This window comes from Hibiscus syriacus, unplaced genomic scaffold (assembly GCF_006381635.1).
Source record: "Hibiscus syriacus cultivar Baekdansim isolate YM2019G1 unplaced genomic scaffold, ASM638163v2 tig00110656_pilon, whole genome shotgun sequence".
NCBI lineage: Eukaryota > Viridiplantae > Streptophyta > Magnoliopsida > Malvales > Malvaceae > Hibiscus > Hibiscus syriacus.
The window spans coordinates 637600-647901 of record NW_024062816.1 but is presented as its reverse complement, the minus strand read 5'-3'; positions in this window follow the sequence as shown (position 1 = coordinate 647901).

The window sequence follows — 10302 nt, the reverse complement described above, 5'->3', positions numbered from 1 at the left end:
ATGTATATGATTCTTAAGGAATTCTACGTGGTCCTTATGGACATAATTCTACGGGCACTTCGGTGCAATTCTACGGGCACTTCGGTGCAATTCTACGGGCACTTCGGTGCATTTATACGAGCTGTGGTGACAGCATAGTGCACAACCTCACATTACTCAAATACCTTAGGTTCTCAATATGCTATCATGGGCCAATAAACTTATTAATACTGAATAATGAATGTTACAGTCATACGCTTACAGGTATGGATATTGATGAAGTATACTACATTGATTAGTTACATGTTTGCATCTCATCTCATATGATCCTGACATTTTCATTACATTACATTGCCTTATTATTGTTGCCTCACTAAGTCGATGACTTAGCGTGTGAGTGTTTCACACGTAGGATCCGAGGAAAATAGAAGAGACAGGCGAAGCAGCTTGACAGTATTACTCCTGCAACCATCAGATCAGAAGCAACTTATCAGTAGGTTATTTTGTTATGTAAAATAACAGTTGGCATGTAATTAAAGAGTTAAGTTGTGTATGCTCTGAATATTTTTTGTAAACTTATATTACAGTATGTATATTTATTGTATTTTCTTAATACAAGTCCCAATATTTTACTATTATTTATTAAGAGTTGTGTTTTAAAGTCAATGTAGTATCTCTGACTCATATCCGGGTCGGGTATGGGTTGGGGGTGTTACAGTACTAGAAAAATGGCCCAACATTTTTCATAGAATGTGGCTAATCCTTCTCACTTACGTAGGTTATTTCATCAGACCTATCTCAACATAAATCACTCAAACTGAGCTATGAAATAATTAAGAGTTTTTACAACAGCTCAACCTCGCAATAGGTAAGGTGAATTTATTCAAGTTCGTTTTAAATGAATCACCCAAACTCTGGGATAAGAAAGCATTAAGAATAAATATTCAACCTCATTATTCGGTGAATTCAATATGTCCTTCTCACTGGGAACTCTCATTCAATATGTCATTCTCACTAGGAACTCCCAAACTCTTGGGTCTGAATTCATTAAGAGTTTAATAAAACTCATCCTCTCAAGCGATAATTTCACCTAGTCCCTCGCTATTAGAACTACCCACTCAACACTGGTTATGAACTTATTAAGAATATATATTTAACCAAAATCGGTAAATTCATTAAGTCTTTCTCACTAAGACTACCCAAAGCCTGAGCTATGGATTTATTAATAGCAATTAAACTCATCTTGTTCATGTACATTATTCGTCATAGGGATAGATGGGTAGAAATGTACACTATGAATCTTTCCATGGCTTCGTTTGACCATATTGAACTTAGAAAACTAAGTTGGGTATCCACCATGAATTCCTTCACAAATGAGCTTTAAACCCATCATCCTCAACGAATCAAGAACCAATTTTTGACTTAACCCTTTTATAAGTGGACCAACTAGGTTCATCTCTAAATTTAATTATCATTTAAGATACACCCACATTTCTAACATTTTAAGATATAAATATATCCATAAGTATCTTGGATAGTGTGTAAACAAATTCTCTTGCTCATTTACTTATTCATACTTGAGTAAAATTTGTTATTAGTTTTAACTACAAAACTATACTTTAACAAACTCAAATTTTGTTCACACATTATTTTATTCTCAAACGAGTATGAAATTCCTTATATCTCATTTAGTCCTCCACGACCTTTTCTCATTCAAAAGGAATTTTTATTTTTTCCTAACTCTTCATAAGAAGTGTTTAGGAAATTATGAATATTATGAAAAAATTTATTGGGAGTTTTCAACTTTTCCTAACAACAGGAAAAATTGATCTCAAGTTTAAAACAAGAGATTTCAACACAAATTCTGAAATAGATAATTTATTTTCTTTTCTCTACTTAGGAAAATCACTCGAAGAGATTTAATAGCTACAACAAACTTTTAGTAGCAATAGAATATATCATATTCTCATTCATGATATTCAACATATTAGCCTTAAAGAGACCATCACATATTTTATTTACTATGACTAAATTTGGTATTCCACTCAACCAAATTAATCTTTACTCGTTTAACTTATGCACTAAGTTTTAAGAGTTTTTAACTTTGTCATAGTATTTTATAAAATTGGAATAGTGAGCATAGTAATGAACAGTGCACCATGTAGGTTTCAATGAAAGAGAGGTGGTGCACTAGGCACGCTTAAGTACAAAGTCTTCATAAAACCAATCCTAGACATGCACTTTCATAATTATCACACTACTTTTCAATAAATCATTTATATATTTTCTCTTTCTTTAATTAAGATCTCTTTAAAGAATTATTCTTGATACTTTTACTCATAATAGTATCTTATTAAGCATACATATTTTATACTAATTCATGCATCATTCTAACCATAAATTAATAAGTAACAAGTCTAAATAGTCTGACCTCGCAGGCAGAATCATAAATTCCAAATATAATTGTTCATCCTCACCATGCATGCAACTTCAGCCTTTGCATTAGGACCCCAAAATCTATCATGACAATCACTTCATTTGAACCATAATCTCTTTTGATTATTCTGAATTCAAATGAATATTATATATGGTTAGTCACAAAAATATTTTACTAATAGTAATAAAATTAAAATAATCTACTGATAGTAATAAGATCCATATGTTTAAGATTTTGGTTCCTTATCTTCAGTAGATTGTGAAAATCAAACCTGAATTTAACAATTATTCGGTTTGAAAAATCTTCTCGTTCAACATCATCATCTTCATGATTCTCCAAAATTACAATCGTTCTGTTATCTTTATAAATTTCTCAAAAGAAATTATTAGTACGACAATAGAGTTGACATTTATTTTCAACTTACTATTCATAAACTGAATAGTCTTACCCCCACATGAAAATAAATAGTTACCCATCTCCACATATTAACCAATCATACATGCATTATCTCACACAAAAATGTTAATCAACATTATAATCATGTCACTTCTTGATTATAGCATATAAGTTTCAAAATTGAACATTTACTAAACACCAAAATTTATATAGCTATTTAATAAATCATTCAACCTCCTATTGAAACTTAAAAACCATTTAAATATAATGGTTATAATTAACATTCATGCTTAAGATTAAAAATCATGAAACTGCAACACTAAATGCTTAAACATAAGTTTCATGTAAAAATTAATGCAAAGCTTTATTGCATTTAAAATGATTAACCTTAATGCACATTAAAGGTTTCTTTCACCATGCATATAACAAATGGGCATTTCAATAACAATTCAAAATTTATTATAAAAAATAATAATTAACCAATTTCAACATTCTTGTGAACCAAGACCCAAACGAGAACGAGTGAAACCACCATCGGCTAATACTTCAATCTGTATATTACTTTGCAAATAAACACCATTAATGCTATAATTTGCACAAGTAATGGCCAATTAAAATTATTCAACGTTTCAATTCAAACTTATTTACAAAGTAATATAAATCCAATATTTAAAGCTATAATAAATGCATATAATTGTTTCAACCCAAACGTATTAGTAAATAAAGATGCTACTCACCTTTAACTCGTGTAACAACACCCTTTATCATGCTCCTTTTAATAGAACAACATAATGATTTACAAAAACCTATATTACTATATTCTAAACTATAGCAATAAAATATAGGTATATATTCAAAAACGTCTTAAACGTTTAAACAATCATGTTCAACCCAAACGTATCAATAAATAAAGATGCTACTCACCTTTAACTAATGTAACAATACCCTTTATCATGCTCCTTCTAATAGAACAATATAATGAGTTACAAAAACCTATTTTACTATATTCTAAACTATAGCAATAAAATATAGGTATATATTCAAAAACGTCTTAAACGTTTAAACAACCATGAATTCTAAAAATCATTTCTCCTTGAATACTATTCAATGGCCTTAAAAAATGTTATTAACTTAAGCACCATAACCATAATCAATTATGGTATCTTAAACAACCAAAAAACCTTAATAAAACTTTTAATAAGGTTTGGAATGGTTCCAACGAATCCTGCAGCATTGATTCTGCCATTTCATATTGAAAATTTTCAATTTGTGAAAACCATGCGATTTAACTTATCTCACCGGTATTGCTACTGAATTTGCTTGTTCAAAGCCCACATCTGCTTTGAATTTCAACTATGTTCGAGCATAGCAGCAGTATGAATTTCGCTTCTAAATTGTTGGAAAAATAGACTGATGCAAAACAAAACGTTAGTATTGACTGAAAAATATTAAATAAAACAATCAATCAGAATGATAACCATGTTGTGGTAATCAACTACCTTAGAAACGAATTCGCACCGATGTGTGTAATCGCTACAATGGACGAATGCCCCCCGAGATTAACACAGCTCTCCAAATTCCGTACACTCGAAAGATGGAGTGAACTTGGTGGTATTGATTTTCTCTCAACACAAACAATACTCTAAAGAGAGAAGTGTTTCAAAGCAAATGTTTGCTTGGAATGTCTAAGAGTGATTGAAATTACCCACTATTTATAGGTTAAATAATGAAGACAAAATAATCACTTCCAAAGCACAATTTAACTCTATTAAACATAGAATTAAAAGCCTTTAAAAACATTTACAAATTGAGCATTTCCAACGGCTACAACCAAGGGTCATTTTCAACTTCCAACAGTCAAAAGCTTCCTACTAGTCTTTTTTGTCTTGTTCAAATAGAAGTTCAATTATTTTGTTGATTATTACCGTCAGAATTTTTTTATTAATTTAAAATAAATATAAGATAATATCTATTTAAAGATAATTTATAATCATTTAATATTAACGCTCACACTTTTGATATTTTTGATATTCGAATTTAATACTTTAAAGAATAACAATAATTTTTTAACTACTAAAATCGTTTGATTTATATATTACCGATAATTTTTTGTGGTCCGTAATTGAAGACGGAAAATATAAGAGAAAGTATTCTTAAAACCATTCGTTGGAACCAAAAATATATACTTATTAAAGTTTAAAGAAAGGTTTATTTCTCCTCCAATCCTTGTACTATTCTAAATTTTGAACTTTAGTAATCCTATTTTAACACATGGAATTTTGTACCCAATTTATCTGATTAAAAAGAATAAAACTCCAACTAATGGATATGTTAATTGAATTTCATTAAATCTGGATGTGTTAATCGATTGTATTTAAAATTTTAAATTATATTTACAAATGAGGGTTTAGCATAATTGACTAAGTTTGCGACTTCCAACACATGAACACCAGCGCTCAAGTTCATGAACGGATATATGATTAAATGTTTAAGGGTGAACATATAAAATTTTAATTGCGACAAAAAGAGATTATCAATAGAAAAATGTAAAAGATAACTAAACTATATAAAAATTTAAAATTATCATAAGAACGATTGCCCCATCAGCCTCTCAGTCTATCCCTACTTGAGTCTCATCTTCTAAGTCATGTGTGAATTTTTGAAAAGTAAAGGGATTTTGGCAAAATTATTATTATTTTATTAAGTTAAAGTGATTATAAAGTAATATCTGTTGTAAATACTTTCAACCATTTGATAATAAACGTTTAATCATCCTACTGTAATAATTGATATTCGAATCCGTGACATCTAAAAATAATAACAATTCATTTAATCAATTAAATAAATTGATCGGTGCTTGTGGCAAAATTAAAGTAGTGGATTGGGTGGGGGCGTGAAGATAAGGGAGGACGTTTACGTTATTTTGAGGTGCAGATTTGGGCACTAAGCCACGCACGTTGCACACCAATCCTTGCCTTAGCCTTTTTTCCCCTCTTTTTTTTCTTTTCATTCTTTAGCTCCCATGATAAGGTGTGACAGTCTTAATATATAGTTAAAAAACGTTATTGATTTTGTTATTATTTAAATAATAAAATTAGTAAAAAATTATCGAAAACAATATTATTTCTACCGATTTTATTATTATTGAGCGTTTTAGTTATTTTTTCTACTAGTTTTGTTATTGTTAGGCACTTTATCGAAAATGTTAAAAACATTGATATTTTAAATAGAAATAATAATGTTTTAATTAATTTTTTACCGATTTTATTATTTAAATAATAACAAAATCAATAATATATTTTTTTAATTGTATATTAAAGATGTTTTACTGTATAACTTCCCAAAACAAAAGACACATTAAAAGTGGAAAGAGATATTAATAATTTAGCAGAGGTGAACACATTAGTTTTCTTTAATATAAAATATGTCTACATTTTGGTGTATTTTCATTTCAAAATAGTTTTTCAATTTAAGAGAGTCGAAATGGTATGCATTGATGGACATGATCGATATTAATACATTAATCATTTCGATAATCATAATTATATTTTTTTATAATTTTTCAAACTAATTTACATAAAATAAATTATGGTACGTTAAAAATGATTAAACTGTGACAAAAATTAAAATATAAATATGATTCTAATATATATATAAGACTATAACTGTGTGTATTTGTATTTTGTTTCAAAAGCGTAGAACATTGGTAGCCCGAGAGTAAACAAGACATCTCCATACGTTTTTCACCCAAAAATCACCTAAATATATATTATTTACCTGTCAGGCATCGTTTCTCCAAATATTACCGATCTAGTATTCATTGGCAGTAAAGCGTGGTTGATCAAAAGCGTCTTGCACACGTAGATGGAAGGCACAGATCATCAAGCGTGCCTTCCGTCCGAGCTGGCGCCACGGGGGTAAAGCACGAATCCTTAGGCGCACCTTCGATGGGATTCTGATGCGTGCTGAAAGACACCGATAATGATCCACGCCTTCTATTATTCCCCAAAATTATTGCCCCTTCAATTATTTACCCGGGCCGACAATCGGCCATCCCCTCCCTTATAAATATGACCCCAAATGTAGATATCGAACCACGCACAAATGCAACGATATTCTTCTTCTTTCAATTCTGTTTACTAAGCTAAGTAGAAGTTTTTATAGTTTTTAAAAGGTAAAATTATTTTTTATTGTATTTTATTTATTTCATGTTGAATTGTTTGACCAAATTTTATTGTATTAATTATGTTTTATTTCTTTTTGCGATTGTAAAATGGAAGGTATGATCATATCTCAAGGTGTTTTGTCGATACTGTAACAATATTAAATTGTGTTATTTAAATTATTGTGAATATTTTAAATTTTTTTAGTATTAGTTTATATTTTAATTCGTATATTAGAAACAATTAATGTAACAACCCAAATTTTTACAAAATAATAGTTAATTGAAATTTGAGGTTAATTGTAAAAATTGGCGAAAATTTGGGGACTAAATTGAAAGATTTTAAAATTTGGAGCTTGTTTTAGAGTCAAAGAAAATTCAGGGACTAAGCCCTGAATTTAACCAAAATAATTAGGTAGATGTTGGTGTTATATGCGTGCATTTGGTTTCTGAAAACAGAAACCAAATGCTCCCAAATTATCTTCCCCCAACGCCTTTTCCGACCACGATTCCGGCGCCGTCCGAATTCCGATCGTCGTTTTGAAAACACCGTTGTGTTCATCATCAAGCGAGGAACAAACCCTTCAAATTAATTGAAGTGAAACGCTGCCAAACGTCGGGAATTTTCAGTCAAAGCATCGTCGTTTTTTTTAGCTCTATCGCCGGGAAAAACTTAAATTCACCGCCGATCGTTGTTCCGTTTACGACACCTCCTGCACCATCGTGTTCTTTGTGTCGTTGCGAGTCCGCCGGTGTCAACCTTGTTCGCCGTCGACGGCGGCGCGTGAGGAGGTAGAGCAGTCAAAGATTCGACCGAGTTGAAATACGAGCTCTCCGCCGTTCAAAAATTTGAACCGATCGTTGTAAGTATCTCGAAATCGCTCAAAATAATTTTTAGAAATTTTTCCGGGAATTTTCCGACACCGTGGCACTGTTCACGCGCCGCCGCAGGGAGAGTGAGCTGCTGGAAAACCGGTTTGACCGGTTCGAACCGGTTTGACCGGTCTGAACCGGGTTGACCCGACCCGACTGTTGACCCGACCCTACTGTTGACCCGACCCGACCGTTGACCTTGACCGTGACCGTTGACCGTTGACTTTCTTTGACTAAAACTTAAAATGGCTTTGACCGACCCTTAAACGACCGTAAATCTTTTCCGAGTATACCTATCCTGATAGTTTTCGACGTGCCAAATCCATTTCCGCAGTCCGTTTTGCCAAATTCAAACCCGAAGATCTCCAAATCGACGATCAAAGTGGTTGACTTTGACTTTGACCAAGAATCTGAATTTTCAAAAAGTCATACTTTATGTTTTTCGACGTCCTGATTTCGATTCCGCAATCCGTTTGGCCAAATTCAGACTCGAAATACCCCAAAATGATAGTCAAACCCGAAAAATGCTTATATACTTAAGAATTCTAGCTTTGAACAATTAAGTAAGATTTGGGGCTGATTAATTATTATTGTTTGAAGGTACAAGAGACTCTCTGGATCGTTCGATAGCTCGACCCAGCTCTTCTAGATCAATTAAACCACGTATACCAGTATTCACTCGTAAGACTCGTAAATTTTATGATTTTAGAGATTTATTTATGTTACCCATTAGTAATATAGTGATATTATAAATTAGGTTCGAAAACTGTAGCAAAGCGTGGTGAAACCAGCAATCAGTAGATCCACGATTTGAACCTATTATCGAGGTGTGTTCCCTATTTATTATTGAACTGTTTTATTTGTTTTAATATGTGGTACACTGAATTCTTTGGTTACCGTATTGTTGATGCACCGATTTAATGTGATGATTTATGGATTATGACTGTTATCTGATATTTGTTTTGAAATGGTATAGAATTACCATGTTTATGGTTTTATGGAATTTATAACACGGTGCAATTGAATTTTTGGAATATGAATTTATGAAGTACAGCTCTGATCAAGCTGGAAAATTTTACGGACCTAATGTGACTCTTAGGTAGGCTCTGCGGCCCTGAGATCATTCTCGGGTAGGCCCTGCGGCCTTAAGATGTGTTCTTAGGTAGGCCCCACGGCCCCAAAATTTATCTTGGGTAGGCTCTCAGGCCCTAAGATGTTCCCTTAGGGTAACGTTTTTTTTTAAAAGAGGTTTACTGCAGTATAATTTTATGAGACTTTTTGGACTATGATATGTTTAGTGTACCTATAGTGATTTTATGGTAATGTTGGGACACACTGAGCCTAGCTCACTTTTCGAAAATGTTTTCCCCCTTTCAGATACTGTTGGTTAGATACCCTGGATTGAGCACTTGGAGGATCAACATATCTCTTGAAGTATATCTGATTGTAATGTTTTTACCTTGCAAGTTGACTTTATTTTGTTGACATGGACCTTATTTTAAAGTATGGGATTTTAATATGATGACACTTTTGCTATTACTATTCGGTTTATCGTGATTTGATTTTTTTTTAAGATATGTTTTAAATTAATTTATTACTTATTGATATTATATTTACAAGTTGGGTTTTGATAGTATGATTTATTATAATTTCATGTCATTTATAATGTGATTTTACATTGATTTAATAACGGTTTCAGAAAAATGTCTTTAAGAATCATAATGTGATCCCACTAGACTTAGTCGAACGCATAGGCCGGGTCTAGGGGGTTACAATTAACGTCGTTTTTTTGCAGATATAAGACTCTCAATCTTTCAAACTCTCAAAAATGAGGCGTATTTCAGTTATTGTTTACTATAATGGAGAAATTCGGGAAGATGGAACTGGCGTTGTCTTCGCATCAAATCATTTTGTAAGCTATCTTTCAAGAGGAACATCACTCTTGAGGAGCTAATCACTAAAATTTCAAAGAATGTCCATGTTTGAAGTACTAGAAGATTGCCCTCACTTTTAGTACATATTTCCAACATCACTATTTTCGTTAACTTATACAGCATTTGAACTCTCCAACAATGACGATGTTGCTATGATGGTTGATGCTCAGAATCAAAATTCAGACGTTGTTACACAAATGTATGCCACATTTGTTGAAGTATTTACGATTCATAGTAAGTCATTATGCTCCCACTATGGGTTGGCTCAACAAGCTGATCAAGTTGACATCCCAGCTCAAGTAATATGTAAAAAAATTTACTCGTTAATGGAAAATACATCTCCTTGTATCATCCCATCAAGTTCAATGGAGAGACATTCATCAGGAACTTGTTAAGATATCTACCGAGGTGGCTCCACAAATAATATGTATATCAACACTGCTTCCAGTTCAAGGGGAAGACATTCATCTGTCAATTTATTTGACCTGAATATGGAGATGCCCTCGACGCAACAATCTGTT